Source organism: Anastrepha ludens, chromosome 2 (genome assembly GCF_028408465.1).
Source record: "Anastrepha ludens isolate Willacy chromosome 2, idAnaLude1.1, whole genome shotgun sequence".
Taxonomy (NCBI): domain Eukaryota; kingdom Metazoa; phylum Arthropoda; class Insecta; order Diptera; family Tephritidae; genus Anastrepha; species Anastrepha ludens.
The window spans coordinates 73,015,443-73,031,833 of record NC_071498.1 but is presented as its reverse complement, the minus strand read 5'-3'; positions in this window follow the sequence as shown (position 1 = coordinate 73,031,833).

The window sequence follows — 16,391 nt, the reverse complement described above, 5'->3', positions numbered from 1 at the left end:
AACAAAAAAAGGAATAAAAAGAAATTTCGAAAAAAATCGATATTTGTAACACTTAAAATAAGCTCCCAAGGATAAAGAGGCAAAACGAATCGGTTTGGTGGTGAATGAGGACAAAACGAAGTATCTGCTGTCATCAAACAAACAGTCGCATATCGGCACCTACGTCACTGTTGACAGTTATGATATCGAGGTTGTAAAAGACTTCGTTTATTTAGGAACCAGCATTAACACCTATAACAATGTCAGCCTGGAAATTCAACTCAGAATCTCTCTTGCCAACAATTTGCTACTTTGGACTAAATAGGTAAAGTCATGTCTCGAAGAACAAAACTAGGTTAGGTTAGGTTATGGTGGTAGTCGGTCTGCACGACCAACTCACTTAGACCTTACAGGTCCGTTGTGATACCACTGTGTTACACGGGAACCTCATTTATCTTCCTTCGTGGAACCATTTCGTGGCTCTTATGAAGCGTAGTATTGATGCCAACCCCACGCCAGACAGTTCTGTAAGAGAATTAAAAAAGTATTTACCTAGACAACCTGCTCTGATTTTAGCTAGGGCTGGACAATTGCAAAGGAAGTGCTCAACTGTTTCTTCCTCTTCCTCATCTCTGCAGCTTCTGCAATATTCATGGGAGAAAACTCCTAGTCTCGAGGAATGCCTGCCAAATAGCCAATGACCGGTTAAACAAGCCACGACCTTCGAGATATTGTCTCTTGAGAGACTAAGCAGTTCCTTTGTTCTTTTCTTGTTTATTTGCGGCCATAGTAGCCTAGCTGTTAGACACGTATCTTCATTTCTCCATGACCTATTGGCCTCTTGGATAAAGTGGTTTTTTATTATTAGTTTACTCGTGGCCATGGGTATTCCAATGGTACCTTTATCACTCAGCAGTTGGAGAGCGGTACCCTTTCTGGCTAGCTCATCTGCTTTACAGTTTCCCTCAATATCTCTATGTCCCGGAACCCAAATAAGGCTGACCTTGAATACGTCACTAATATCATTTAGAGCTGCCCGGCATTCCTGTGCAACCTTCGATCTTAGTAAAGCCGCATTCATTGATTTGATGGCCGCCTGGCTATCCGAGAATATATTTATAGTCGTTTTTGTTACGGCGTGCGTATTTAGGTATGTAGCCACTTCTTTTATAGCTAGTACCTCTGCCTGATAGACGCTCCAGTAGTCTGGTAGTCGAACGGATAGTTCCAGTCCTAATTCCTTCGAGAAAACTCCGTAGCCAACCTTATCGTCTAGCTTGGAGCCATCTGTATAAAAGTTTAATTCTACCCTTCTCCATGGCCTTGTTGTATGCCACTCCCTTCTTGACGGTATTCTCGTCTTGAAGAGCCTTTCGAAGGTGAGTCTAGGGATAGAGTAGTCTATTTCTTGTTTATGACTATTCAGAGAGTGCAAAATGGAAGCGCGGCCAAAGCACCGGTCTTTCCATAGCGCCATACTTTTTAGTCTGAGCGCCGAGGCGGCGGCCACGTGTTTTCCTAACAGATTTAGGGCAGGTAAGTTGATTAGCACTTCCAGCGCTTTGTTTGGAGTAGTCCTTAGAGCGCCAGAGATGCATAAAAAAGCTGTTCTTTGGACCTTACTCATGATTTTAGCGTAAGTCGCCTTTTGAGCAGATGGCCACCATACAAGTATTCCGTACATTAAGATTGGCCTAACTACCGAAGTATAGAGCCAGTGCGTAATACGGGGTGTTAGTCCCCATTTGACAAAACTAACACTCTATAAGGCTCTCATCATACCCGTCCTAACGTATGGCGCAGAAGAGTGGACGATGACAACATCCGATGAAGCGACGCTTAGAGTGTACGAGAGAAAGATTCTGCGCAAGATTTTTGGAACGATGGAACGATGAGCTGTATGAGATTTACGACGACATAGGCTACGCTGGCTGAGTCATGTCGTCCGAATGGATACAAACGCTCCGGCTCTGAAAGTATTCGAAACGGTACTAGCTGGTGGCAGCAGAAGAAGGCCTCCTCTGTGTTGGAAAGATCAGGTGGAGAAAGACTTGGCTTAACTTGGTGTGTCCAACTGGCGCCGGTTAGCACGAGAAAGAATCGACAAACAAAACAAAGCGCGCCATGTTAAACTCGGCCAAAATCGCCTAAGCGGTTATCGCGCCAATTAAGAAGAAAAAGAAAGCAAGCTCCCTCCCTAAATTGCAGCAGCGTGATCGGCTACGTTTTAATTTTTCACACTTCTTTGCTAAATCAAATAGCGCTCTTGCCATTGAGAATAGATTGGTGTACCTTTTGTTTATTGAGTTATTTTATTTGTTTTGCTCTACCTTCATTGCGTAGAAGTGATTGTCGAGTATACGCACGGGGGTAAATGCTAAGTTGTTTAAGGTTTTGTATATTGTGAGGTGGCATTGATTGGCATTGAAGGCATTTTATGGCAATAAAAACACTTAAATAAAATATGCATAAAATATAAAATAATATTTTCATCTTCTTGGTTAATGCAATCGCTTTCTTTCTCATGCTAACTGTTGTTAATCAAACACACCAAGCGAAGTCTATCTCTATTTGAACTTTCTAATTCTATAACGGAACAGAAATAATTTAGACATTCTTACGTGATGGGCATGGGTGAGAGGCACTCGATAATGTGTAAATTAAATTTGTTGACTTTCGCGAAGTGAAGCATAAATGATTTGCTAAGAATGAAATAAATAAATCAAATAGAAAAGGCTACTTCTAACATTACTGAGGCAGCACAAAACTATAGGGAAATTTTTTTTCAATTTGTATGCCAAACTTTGTCAAATGCTTGTTGGATATCCAAAAAGACAGCTGAACAATACTCTTTTCTCTCGAAAGAATCAACAATGAAGTTAACCACTCGGTGGCATTGTTCGGGAGTTCCATGGTGTCGGCGAAAACCAAATTGATATTCAGGTATTATATTATAGATTTGAAAATATTTAAAGCTCGCTATTGTCGCTGAAGTAACTTTTTCGATTGAAATAAATGTTTTTTTATTATTTTATTCCAAGGAGAAAATGCGCATCACCTGTCTTGTCCTTGTTGTTGGAAACAATTGTATTTTCTTTTGGGCAGTAGTGAGTGGAAGCAGCAAGACAACTGCATTTTAACTATGTATGTATATTCGCTCTGCTACTCGCACACTTTGTCCATACCGGTTTTCCTTTGAAGAGGAATTAAGTTCAATGAACTTAGTTTGGATTTATTGCCACTAAAAAGGGAGTGCATTCAAAGGCAACAGCTGCAATAAAAAAGTACAATATTTTCACGGTAGACATAAATAATTGCATTACATTAATGACAAGTGTATGAATCAAGATAAATAAATACTAGCTAGCTCTTTTTTCTTGCACCTTCGAAATTTTAATAGATTTATCAGTTGACTAGCTAAAAGTATGCTACGGATGTAGTAGAAAATCAATATTTAGAATGAAGAAGAAAAATTTGTTGATTTTACGTTGTGTCTTTTAAACCTAAAGCTATTCATACATATAAGACTGATGATTAAACTTGTTAAGTAGTTTTAGCAATGGTTATGGTTTTGGAATTGATCACTGTTTGGTAGAATTTTGGTTATTCGTACTATGATTTTCAAGGGGAGAAAGTGGTTATAATATTTCTGTAAAGCCGAAATTCTGATATGGTGTGTTCAAAAGTATCGCGAATTTTGTGTTTTTTCAAAACGTATTAATTTATTCATTAATATCTATTTTATCCCCTTCAAATGGGGATTACATGAGATATTATGCACGTGTGCCAATCTTCGAAGCACTTCAAAAAATCATTTTTTTTATTTTGCTCAGCTCGTAGCGTAGCGTTGTCCTTTCGAGGGCCTCTTCAGTTTCGGGAAAAAGAAAAAGTCACCTGGGCCAGATCTGGGGAATACGGTGGCTATGGCATCATTAGTGTGTTGTTTTTGGCCAAAAAGTCGCGCACAAGCAACGATGTGTTAGCAGGAGTGTTATCGTGATGCAATAGCCAATTTTTGTTCTTCCGCAAATCCGGGCGTTTCTGGCGGATTGTTTTTCGTAAATTGCGCATAACTTGCAGGTAATATTCCCTATTGACCGTTTTACCCTGTGGCAAGAACTCATGATGCACAACGCCACTGCAATCGAAGAAAACGGTAAGCAAAACTTTTACATTCGACCGAACTTGGCGTGCTTTTTTCGGTCTTAGTCCATGCGGCAGCTTCCATTGAGATGATTCAGCTTTGGTTTCCACGTCATAACCATAAACCCACGATACGTCACCAGTTATGACCCTCTGGAGCAAATTTGGGTCGTTGCGGACAGAGTCCAACATCTCATTAGCAATGTTCATGCGATGCTGCTTTTGGTCGAAATTGATCAGTTTTGGTACGAATCTTGCAGCGACCCATCTCATGCCCAAATCATTGAAAAAAAAAAAATTGCCACGAGCCAATCGATATGTCTAGGTCCTTAGCAACTTCTCTAACGGTGATTCGACGATTGGCCAACATCATTTTCTTCACTTCATCAATTTTTTCGTCTGTTGTTGAAGTGCTCGGGCGTCCCCCACTGTTTTCGTCGTTCACATCTTCTCGGCTTTCTGAGAATATTTTGTACCACCGATATACGTTGCTTTGGTCCAAAGTAGCTTGTCCGTATGACACAGTCAACATTCGGAATGCATCCGCGCACTTAATTTCGTTTTTCACACAAAATTTGATACAGGTTCTTTGATCCATCTTTTTGAATAGGTAAAAATCGAAGACGAGCCGAAGCACGTGGAAGCAAAGCAGCTGTCAACAATTAACTGAACATTCAAAATGGCCGAACTCGTCGGCATGAGTGAGAGACATGAGTGTATCAACATATCGCCACAAAAAATCGAAATTCGAATATACGTAACCTGCGAAAATTCAAAATTCGCGATACTTTTTGAACACACCTCGTACATATATTTATTATAAATATATATATATATATATTCTATAATAAATAATTAAGGTTTAAATAATAAATATAATAATGATTAGACAACACCAAATTCGATGTTCAGTGTAAAATTCGATAAGTCTTTTCGGTCATAAAATTAGTATCCTTTTAGGACGAACAGTTACATATGTTAAATTTTGATATAAAAAATTTTAGGTGAAGTGAGAAGTGACCAAAATTGTTTCACTCTATTTCGATGATGAAATTATTATCGTTATAATTACCCCCATGCAAATGGTTCAAAAAATTTTTGTAGCAATCCGGACAATCTCGTCAAAGAGTAAGTGATCACATGCTGGTCCAATTCAACGATTTTCATGAGATTATTAATATTTTCAACAATGGCGTACCATAATGTAATCGTTGCATTCGATGGTTTCAGCGCAATGTTACCCGAATATCGCCTATTTGCTGCAAAAGTGTCATTATCCAAAAAACCGAACTGCCTATAAAGCCGGCTTCAAAGTTTTAAATTTACAATGCCTCCCTAAGTAGATAAAAGTAAAACCACCTGTTCGTCTAATGATATACTGTTAATAGATATCGTCATACATTTTTTACAAAGCAACAATCTGCTTGCTTATTTGAAAAAATTCCCTCTGTGTTATGACACTCTTACAGGCAATGATGTGGCAATAGGGATTACACAAGTACGTGTGGGTGTTGAGATTTTGTGATGAGCGTGCTGATTTTTTCCTTTAATACTTGCTAACTAGAGTTTTTTATGAAAAGCTTTTTAAACAAGTATTGTATTTTCACCTTATATTACGTTGTTAATATGCAGCACAGGTTCCCATCTGACTGCTAACCGCTTAAGTATTAAGGAATTATTAACTGCTTTTCTTCACACTACCGAATTGTGTAATTGTTGAATCGATACGATTCGCTCAGCCCGCAAAGATTAGCGACAAAAACTATTACAAATATAGTGGGTTCGTGATGGCAGGAGTTAAATTTTAATCCAAAAATTTGCTTTGTGTCCTCATGCGCATAATTAGCACGAAATTCGACGTGTTTCGCCTGTTCCCTGCTATTCTGATGTATAAAGCGTGTCACGATAATGTACAAATCATTTATAATCGTCAAACGAAAGTACTATTGGGTGCATAAACTGGTACTATTTATTTAGCCCAAGGATTCATTGCCTTCACGCTTTATTTGCTCAATCCTACAATAGTGGTAATTTAATAACCTTGTTTCATTTCACACTGCGATTGACAATTTACCCTCATTTGCTCCATTTGATTGGCATCAACCTTCAGCTCATCGCAAACAAACAAGGACTTCAATAACAGCATATTTGATAATAATAAAATACCAGAATCAACTGCTTGTCCATAGCTAGAGTACGACTATTGCAGTATGTAGGTGTATGTATGTACGAGTACATATGTATGTATATTTGAGAGTTTTACAGATTATTTGCACGCAGTTGACACACTTGACAGCTAGGAGCTTTTAGTTTTAAATGCTGTCAGTGTACGCACGATGGTGTGAGTAAAGGTATTTTTAATAAATATTTGTTTAACAACAATAGTTTACAGGCAAAAAGCCTACAAACTACCCCAATTCTGTTGGCTTTTTCTTTTGGCTTAAAGAAAGTTAACCTATCACAAAAAAAATGATTTATCAAATTAAAGTTAATAAAATTTGATATCTTTCAATCAAGTTTCACAAAGTTTTAAAAATAGTTTTGTTTTTTTTTAATATATGAAAGTTTTCGATTTATGTTGCAAGAAATATTGGGTAGTCGAAAAAGTCTTTTCGTATTTTGTCAATAGATGTCGTTAGAGTCATCTATCTCCACTGCTTCCAATCACATTGTGTCATATCATATGTTGTTAGAAAGGTGACAACTTAAATTCGGAGAAGTTGAAAAAAAGTTATAGCTGTTCAAAAATTAATGTAAAAATAATGAAGAAATTCGCTATATTTTGAAATTTTTGTATAAAAACGGGAAGAATGCCACGCCAAGCCACGAATGCAATTTGTGAAGTTTACGGAGACGATGCTGTATCAGTTCGTGTAGCACAACAATGGTTCGCTCGCTCCCGTTCTGGAAATTTCGATGTGAAAGATGCACCTCGCGCCGGTCGACCTATCGTTGAAAAAGTCGATGAAATTATGGAAAAGATTGACCAGGACCGTCACATAAGCTGCCATGACATCGCCAAGGCACTAAACATTCATCATCAAACGGTTTTGAACCATTTAAAAAAGGCTGGTTACAAAAAGAACTCGATGTTTGGGTACCACATGAATTGCCTGTGAAAAATTTAATGGACCGAATTAACCTCTGCGATTCTTTGCTGAAACGAAATGAAATCGAACCATTTCTGAAGCGAATGGTAGCAGGAGACGAAAAGATCAAATACGACAATAATGTGCGAAAAAGATCATGGTGCAAGAGTGGTGAAGCTCAACAAATGGTCGGAAAGCCAGGATTGACGCCTCGAAAGGTTATGCTGTGTGTTTGGTGGGATTGGAAAGGAATCATCCACTACGAGCTGCTCCAGCCTGCTCGAACGATTGATTCTACACTTTACTGTCAACAACTGATGAGATTGAAGCAAGCAATCGAAAAAAACGGCCAGAATTGATCAGCAGAAAGGGCGTCGTCTTTCATCAGGACAGCGCTAGGCCACACACATCTTTGATGACTCGGCTAAAAACTGGGAGAGCTTGGCTGGGAAGTTTTGATGCATCCACCATATAGCCCTGACCTTGCACCATCGGACTTCGGTTTCGGTCAATGCAGAACTCCCTTAATGGAGTAAAGTTGGCTTAAAGAGAAGTCTGTGAAAATTACTTGTCGCAGTTTTTCGCCGAGAAACCACAAAAGTTTTACACTGATGGAATAATGTCTCTAGAAGAAAAATGGCAGAAGGTGGTCGACCAAAATGGTACATATTTGGTTTAATAAAGTTCATTATAAATATAAAAAAAAAATGAGTTGAAGTTTGATTACAAATACGAAAAGACTTTTTCGACTTCCCAATATATAAAAAAACGGGTTTATTTTTACTACTTTCTTAAGTCTAACACAGAAAAAATTTAAGATGTAAATTTAAAAAATTTTACAATCGCATGAGTTGTGATATCATTAGTCGATTTTCCTGGTAACAAATTAATTAGGGTAATACATTTTAAGTAAAAACGCCAATAAGAATGCAGGTATCACACGTGACATACAAGAATGCAAGGGCATGTTCTTCGCAGTTGTACCCCTGAATTCTCTGCCACAGATTTCTATGCCATACCTAAAATATATACACGGCTATTGTCAGATGTATAATTTTATACAGTCGGCTGGGACAATTGCATGATAAAGCAAATAGTCTAGACACACTAACAAAGTAACAAAACATTCCGTGTAAATATGCATAAATGGAGCCATGCCTCCTGACATCGATTGAGGTTTTTCTGAAATCCAAACTTCTTCACATTTATATCCAATCCAAAGCTCAGACGTTTATCAAAAAAGATCTAAAATTTACAAGATAACCCAGAAGTGCAGATATTTACGGGTCGAGGCGAATATACTTGGAAGTGCTAAGCAAGGATACAGGTATTTTCAAGCGGAAGTCTACGCAATAGAAAGATGCGAACAATTTAACCTTGTGCGCAACTATAACAACAGAAGCATAGCTTACTGATAGCCAGGCAGCAATCAAGGCTCTCAACTTCTTCCAGGTTACATCAAAACTGGTGCTGGAATGTCTTCATAAGTTTAATATCTTAGGGTAGAACAACCAGGTACGTACCCTTTGAGTTCCAGCCACATAGGAATTACTTCAAGCGAAGTCCTAATTAAATTAGCCAGGAAAAGGGCGGCCACCCCATTTATAGGGTCAGAGTCATTTTGTGGCTTTCTCCTCTCTTATTCAGGAAATAGGGGAAAGGTAAAGAAGATAATGCTGGAAGAAGCTACCGAATTTATTGCAATAAAATTCAATGATAGATAGCTTTTATGGATTGTATGGCACTACAATAAATAAGAATAATTCTAGAATCATCAAAGGAGCTCGAATAGGACATTGTAGATTGAGTCATCCTCTTACTATCCTGGGAATATATCTCAATGTAGCTTGCATGTCTAGTTTTCACTTCAATACATTTACTAACATAAGAGCCGCTTTCTCATCGTGCCCATAGAGTACGCTTATTACGATAAATTGTTCCTCAATTTAAAGTGCTCTTTGACTGTTTTCGCTTTCTCAGCAATTCGTCGCATACAAATTTTTCAATTACAAAACCCTGCCAAAGCACGAAACTAGCTACAAAATTTTAAAGGAAATATACTTATAAATTAAATATATAAACCAAGCTAAGACATATGGTAAACCAACTGCTTCGACACATTAGTGATTTTGTTTTGGTATCATATACTACTTTTGGTTTTGTGAAAATGTCTGATTTTGTGCCGAATAATCGTCATTTGCGGGAAGTGTTGATTTTCCTCTTTCATTCGAAAAAAACGTCGGCTGAAGCGCACAAGAGCTACAAAAAGTTTATGGAGATGCTGCTTTAAGTGAAACAACGTGCCGAGATTGGTTCCGTCGGTTCAAAGACGTTGATTTTAATGTTGACGACCGTCCGTGTGAAGGAAGGCCAAAAGCCTTCGAAGACGCTGGATTGAAGGCATTGCTCAATGAGGATCCGTGTCAAATGCAAGAAGAGCTTGCTTCAGTATTAGGAGTTACCCGCCAATCCATTTCCAAGCGATTGCATGCTTTGGAAATTATTCAGAAACAGGAGAGTTGGGTTCCTTATGAGTTAAAACCAAGGGATGCTGAACGTACTTTTTTCGCCTGTGAACAACTGTTCCAGCGGCAAAAAAGGAAAGGTTTTCTTCATCGCATCGTGACGGGTGATAAAAAATGGATTCATTACAGCAATCCAAAGAAAAGAAAGTCATGAGGACTGCCCTGTCATGCTTCTACGTCGTCACCGCAGCCGAATATTCACGCTGCGAAGGTTATGCTATGTACTTTGTGGGACCAAGTTGCTGTTATTTATTATGAACTGTTAAAACCAAGTGATGGTTTCGCACTGGGGATTGGTATCGACTTCAATTGATGGGATTGAGCCGAGCACTGCGCGAGAAGCGGCCGCAATACGCGTAGAGATATGAAAAAGTGATTCCAAAGCATGACAACGCTCGGCCGCACGTTGCCAAATCCGTTAAAACCTACCTGGAAACAGTGAAATGGGAAATCTTACCCCACCCGTCATATTCTCCAGATATTGCGCCGTCCGATTATCACCTGTTCCGATCGATGGCACATGGTCTAGCTGACCAGCAGTTCCATTCATATGAAGACATCAAAAAATCTATCGGAAAGATGGGAAAAAGTAGTAGCCAGCCAATGATTCACTTGTAACTGGGTTTTCAGAATAAAGTTGTATTTTCATCGAAAAAACAGCGAGAACTTAGTTGCACACCTAATATAATTGGCGCTAACACCCTTTTTGAGTGTTTGGCCGAGTTTCCCCCTCCTGTTTTCGGTGTGCGTTTTTATGTTGTTCTATAAATGGAGGGACGTACAGTTTTAAGCCGACTCCCACTAAGGAGCTTTTTCATGGTAGAAATACACTCGAAGATTTGCCATTGTCTGCCGAGGCACGGTCGCTATAAGAAAAATCTTTTTCTTCATTTTGGTGGTTCACGGATCTGAAACTACGGTCTCCGAATTCCGAATAGTAGTCACGCATCAACCAATTCGACTACGGCGGCCGCTTTTTAATTGGCGCGAGTTTGACCGAGTTCAACAAAGCGCGCCAGTCATTCTTTTCTCGTGCGAACCGGCGCTAGTTGGACACACCAAGTGAAGCCTTGCCCTCCTCCACCTGATCTTTCCAACGCAGCTGCTACCACCAGCTGGTAGCGTATCGCATACTTTCAAAGCCGGAGTGTTTGTATCTATTCGGACGATATAACCCAGCCAACATAACCGCTGGATCTTTATTCGCTATGTCTATGTTGTTGTAAAGCGTTTACCTCCCCCATAAAGAGGCCTGTCAAGCACAGGTTGGTTTAGAAAACGGGTCTAATTATAATAAACTTAACTATCAAAATGTTCGTGGTTATAAAACAAAAGCATTGCTTTGACTCAGAAGGGGAATTATATTGAACATATCGCAGTAGAAATTGTACTTTAAAATTTGTCTTGCGTTTTTGCTCAATGTTGCATATATAATATAGACTTTGCAGCGTCTGTTCCATAGAGGGCGGCTGCAAGACAGGCGGTCTTGTAACAAGCGGTTGAACTAGAATTGCTGCTCCCTACAGCTAAGTCGAAGGTGGCAGCCCCATCATGTGGATCGGGACCTTAGGCTAACCACCTATTGCTTCCAAAACGTAACTGTTACTGAAACTGATACCAATAGAAGAAAATGGAACCGATCTTTGGCATCAGAATTATAAAATCTAATATAATGCCAAAATATTGTGAAAGAGTATTATTACTCTTATTTTTAAACATTTTTATGCAGACCTTCACCCTTCGTGATTTTCTTAAAAAAATATTTATTAAAAATAGTTTTATGTATAAAAAACTCGATCTCAAATCGGCCCAGCCAATGTAATTTTAATATTTTTCCAAAATATTTTGGCCGAGGTTTTAAGGTATAATAAATTTTATGATTCCAGCAGAAAAACCACAAGTGTTTTTGATGAGGTACCCTTATGTAAATTCATTTATGTGTAGTTATTGTTGACGTTGTTTCGACTGTTGTCATCATTCTGCTGATATTGCTGTTGCAATGAATTAAACAAATTTCAGTGTATCGACGAATGTGTGTGGCACACTTGACGCAAATTGTGTCCTTGCGACTATTTTTACCTATTTTACAATAAAAGCAACAAATGCTGTAATTATAAAAAAATACATATACCATTTATAACAAGTTATACAAGATCTTCCAATACATATGTAGATATTTGTGATCACATACATACTCACTTACATTAGAGTTTCCTTAAATGAACTGTGGAAAAGACACCTCGGGTACCCAGCGCTCGCCATTTTACTTACAAACACATATACATTATACATATCAGCACTCATTATTTGAATATCTTTTAATATATTTTTTGTTTGATTTTTCTAACTTTCATATTTATGATAAGTTTTGATTAAGCCGCAGCACGTTTTCATTCGGCCGCTGCTATTTTCTAAGGTTGTCAATATCTTTGCGGGCTTTTTAGCTGATTTTTTGTTTTTGCTTGCCTTTAGCGATTTCGCCTTAGACTCACTTCCGGATAACTTTGGAGGCGTGTGAGACTTGAAGTCGAACAGACTATTGTTGTTGTTGTAATAGATGATTGTGATAAATTGTTTGGTATTATTAGCCACAGCTGATATTCGTATATAGCAAGAAAACGATTGAGAATTTATGAACCTCTGCAGCCATGTTAACGCAAGCGCACGTACATATTTAAGTTTATACCACGATGGAGGGAATTGGGTTTATACGTTTGTACGAAGTTATGTGCAATCTAATGTGAGAAAAAAAATCGCACAGGAAACATTTTTAGGATGAAAATTATGCATTGTTGGAAATTCTCCGAATATGAGCGTAAAGGTTGGAAATTTTTGGGTAACTCCTAAGTCTGTTCGACTTTAGACAAACTTCTCGAAGAGCTAGTGGCTTGCAATTTCCAGCATTACGACTATATCTCTGTAATACTCATACAACTTCCATCGTCTGTGACATTAGTCGTCCACAGCTCTTCGCCGTGCAATAAGATGAGTACGTTGAAAAGCTTATGAAGTAGAGATTTCGCGCACAGCGGATCGTGCAGCAGACCCGCTCAATTATCTAGTATATTAAAAGTACTGGCACCCGATTTGGCGATAAAAATCCAATTTGCAACATGTTGCATGTTGTGCCTAATGGCTTTTCTAACTTCCGGAATGGAACCTGCAATAAAAATTGAAAGCATTACACCAATCTGTGCAATAGTTTTTCATTAGGTACGAGGTGTGTTCAAAAAATAAACTGAATTTTGAAATTTCGCGGGCTACATACATTCACCCTTTCAATTATTATTTTTTTATGTTATGTACACTCGTCTCGAAAATATGTTGACCGGTTTAGCAATGTAGCATGTTTAGCTTGTTTTGTGAGAGGCATAAATAACACAAGTGTTTTGCGTGTTCGGTGATTTTGCATCAAATTTTGTGTAAAGAAAATGTTGACAGTGGCATACGGGGAGTCAAAAAAATGTTTACAAGTGGTACAAGCTTTTCACAGAAGATCGAGATGGTGTGAATGACGACGCTCGCTCTGGACGCTTCATCACATCAACAACCGATGAAAATGTTGAGAAAGTGAAGAAAATTGTTATGGGGAATCATGCCATGCCATATTTTCGGAAATTTTGCGCATGAAGCGTGTGACAGCGAAGTTTGTTCCAAAATTGCTGAATTTTGACTGAAAACAAAGATGCATGAGCATCCCTCAGGAAATGTTGAATGACGTCATCGCCGACCCAGATTCGCTCATTTGCTCAAGGATTTGGTGACGAATCATGGGTATATGGTTTGTAGAAAAAAGGTGACTGATGAACGCATAGGTTTGTTCCATGTACACAGGATTAGACATAAGTAAACGAAGCATCCTATGGTGGACTGAAAAACCCTTCACACGAGGTGCGCACAAAGCTTCATTTACTGGAAGGAATATTTCAAGTGTTTTATCGCAAATTTAAAATTGTATTGTTATTTTTGATTGAATGTAAAAAAAAAACGGGTTAATTGGTGACTTTTTTGAAAAACGTTAAAAAATTAAAATCATATAGGATTAATATTGCTTTCAAATTCTTTCCGACTGACTTTTTGAATTGATATTTCGAAAATAACTATTATTTTCGATCACTCCCCACTAACAACTTTCTAGTGTGTGGGAGTAATGATAACGAAACGCCTTCCATTTTATTTTTATATTTTGAATAATGGTCAGAACAAAGAACTTATCGAAGAACATTGTATGGCATCTATTAATAATCTGACACCAACTTAACATACTTAACACAATGATGTCAACGGGCCAGCTGTCCTTCTCAAATTCTCATACATGGAAAGGATGTAATGAAAAAGTGGAGTTTTCCTGTGGCTATATTGTTCGAAGACGCTCAAGATTATCGCAACACAGACTAAAAAAATTATAAACTTAGACACTCCAGGAAACGTAGATGGTGAAATGTAAAATGATGGTGACATCACATCTGTTGCTATCACATCTTACATCCTCTTTTAGTAGCCACAGTGACTTAAGCGAAGATGTGAAGGCTCTTCTACAAGAATGAAAATTATAAAAACCGTGATACATTTTTTTCCGCATCCGTACACAAAAATCCTCAGTGTACAGCGTTGAAGCTTTTAACGGTAGCCTACTGGGTCTCGACAATTTCAAATGCTTAAAGAAGCCTATTGGTACAAGAAGTTCAAAGTGAGACATATTGTGGTCGATGATATGCCTTGTTTTACTGCTACCTTTGTTAAGATGCTCAGAAAGTTGTATTTGAGTTGTATTTTGGGAATAATGTTTTTCTCAAGAGGTTGGAATTGTGGACAAACAGTTCGTGGTTTCTTCTTTTGTGTATTGGCAATAATATTGACGTTGATGCTGATTTTTCATTTTCTCTGCTAAGCCAACGCACGTCAGTCGTCCGCTGCTTTGCTTCTTTATGTAATTCAAGAAAAGCAAAATGTAGGGCGCGCTTGTTTAGGCCGATGATGTCTAGGTCATTGGCACATGCTAGCAATCGAATGCTCTTATATTCTAAGGTTGTACCTGACTGATTAAGATCTCTTCTCTAGCATCAACTTAAAGAAATCACAGGATTGAGAGTTTACCTGTCTGACAACACTTGGAGTGATAATAATAGTGGACCTGGTGGTTTCGCTCAACATAATTCTGCTTCCCTTTAATTTTGGCTTTTGTGGCACATAAAGAATTACGTTTTGGGCTTTCGAAAGTGAATTTTAGTTCATTCCTTTAATTTCTGAGCCGGGCTCTTCATCATTTCCTTTATTTTAAGCGTTGTTACTATTCAGCAGAGTGGAGAAGTAGATATGCTCTGGCGGGCAACCAAAAGGCCGTCGTTCTTATTATCACAGGTGGTCACCTATGTCCTAAAATGTTGTAGTGGATTTTTGAGGTATTTTCTTATCCATCTTCGTACCATCATACTAAATAAATACAGATTATGTAGAACAATAAATTTAAAAAAACTACAATAATACTAGCGAGCTACTTCCACAACTACTGCTTATCCGATCGACAATATGGGCTAAGTATGGCGGAATCTTGTTCTTCTTCTTAATTGGCTAGATAACCGCTTGCGCGATTTTGGCCGAGTTTAACAAAGCGCGCCAGTCGTTTCTTTCTCGTGCTAACCGGCACCAGTTGGACACACCAGGTTAAGCCAAGTCTTTCTCCACCTGATCTTTCCAATGCAGAAGAGGCCTTCCTCTTCCTTTGCTACCACCATCGAATACTGGTACCGCATCGAATACTTTCAGGGCCGTAGCGTTTGTATCCATGTATTCGCTGCGCTATGTCTATGTCGGCGATATTCGCCGTTGCCAACGTGAAAAGGTCCACAAATCCTGCGCAGAATCTTTCTCTCAAACACTTCAAGTGTCGCTTCATCGGATGTTGTCATCGTCCACGCTACTGCCATACGTTAGGACGGGCATGATGAGAGCCTTGTAGAGTGTTATTTTCGTTCGTCGAACGAAGACGGCGGAATCAGTTTTCTTAATATAAAGTCATATCGAACTCATTGCGTGAAAGACTAAAACTCACCTTTAGTGAATTGAGCTAGTTCTCATTGATGTACCTTTAGACCCAGTACATGTGCCAGAATATACGAGGACGGGTCAATAAGCTTGTGACTTTTTGTATTTCGGACCTCTTTACTAAAAAAGAAATACTGCTCCTGTCAACAGGCATCTGTCAGTAGTCTGATAAAGGTAGCTGTAAAACACAAACTAACTGACGCAGCACGTTCAAATTTTGACAGGAGTCGACTGACAGATGCCTGTTGACAAGAGCAGTATTTCTTTTTCAGTAAAGAGGTCAGAAATACAAAAAGTCACGGACTTATTGACCCGCCCTCGTAGTTAATATGGACCATATCTCGTAAAAAATCGAGTGAAAGGATATACATTTACCATCCATTGCCGATTTTCAAGCCGCTTTTGGCTAACAAAATAGATACCTCTATTTACTTTATCTGAACTTAGTTCTCTAGAAACAAATTTTAAAGGGTTTTCCTTAAGTCTTTAAAAAAACAGCATTTCATACAGACTGGGTGTTCTTACTTCCGATTGCTAGATCTCTCATATATGAATGACCCTTTTGAGTGCCCGCGCCTATTTTAGTTCTTCCTCTGAATTGAATTTAAAT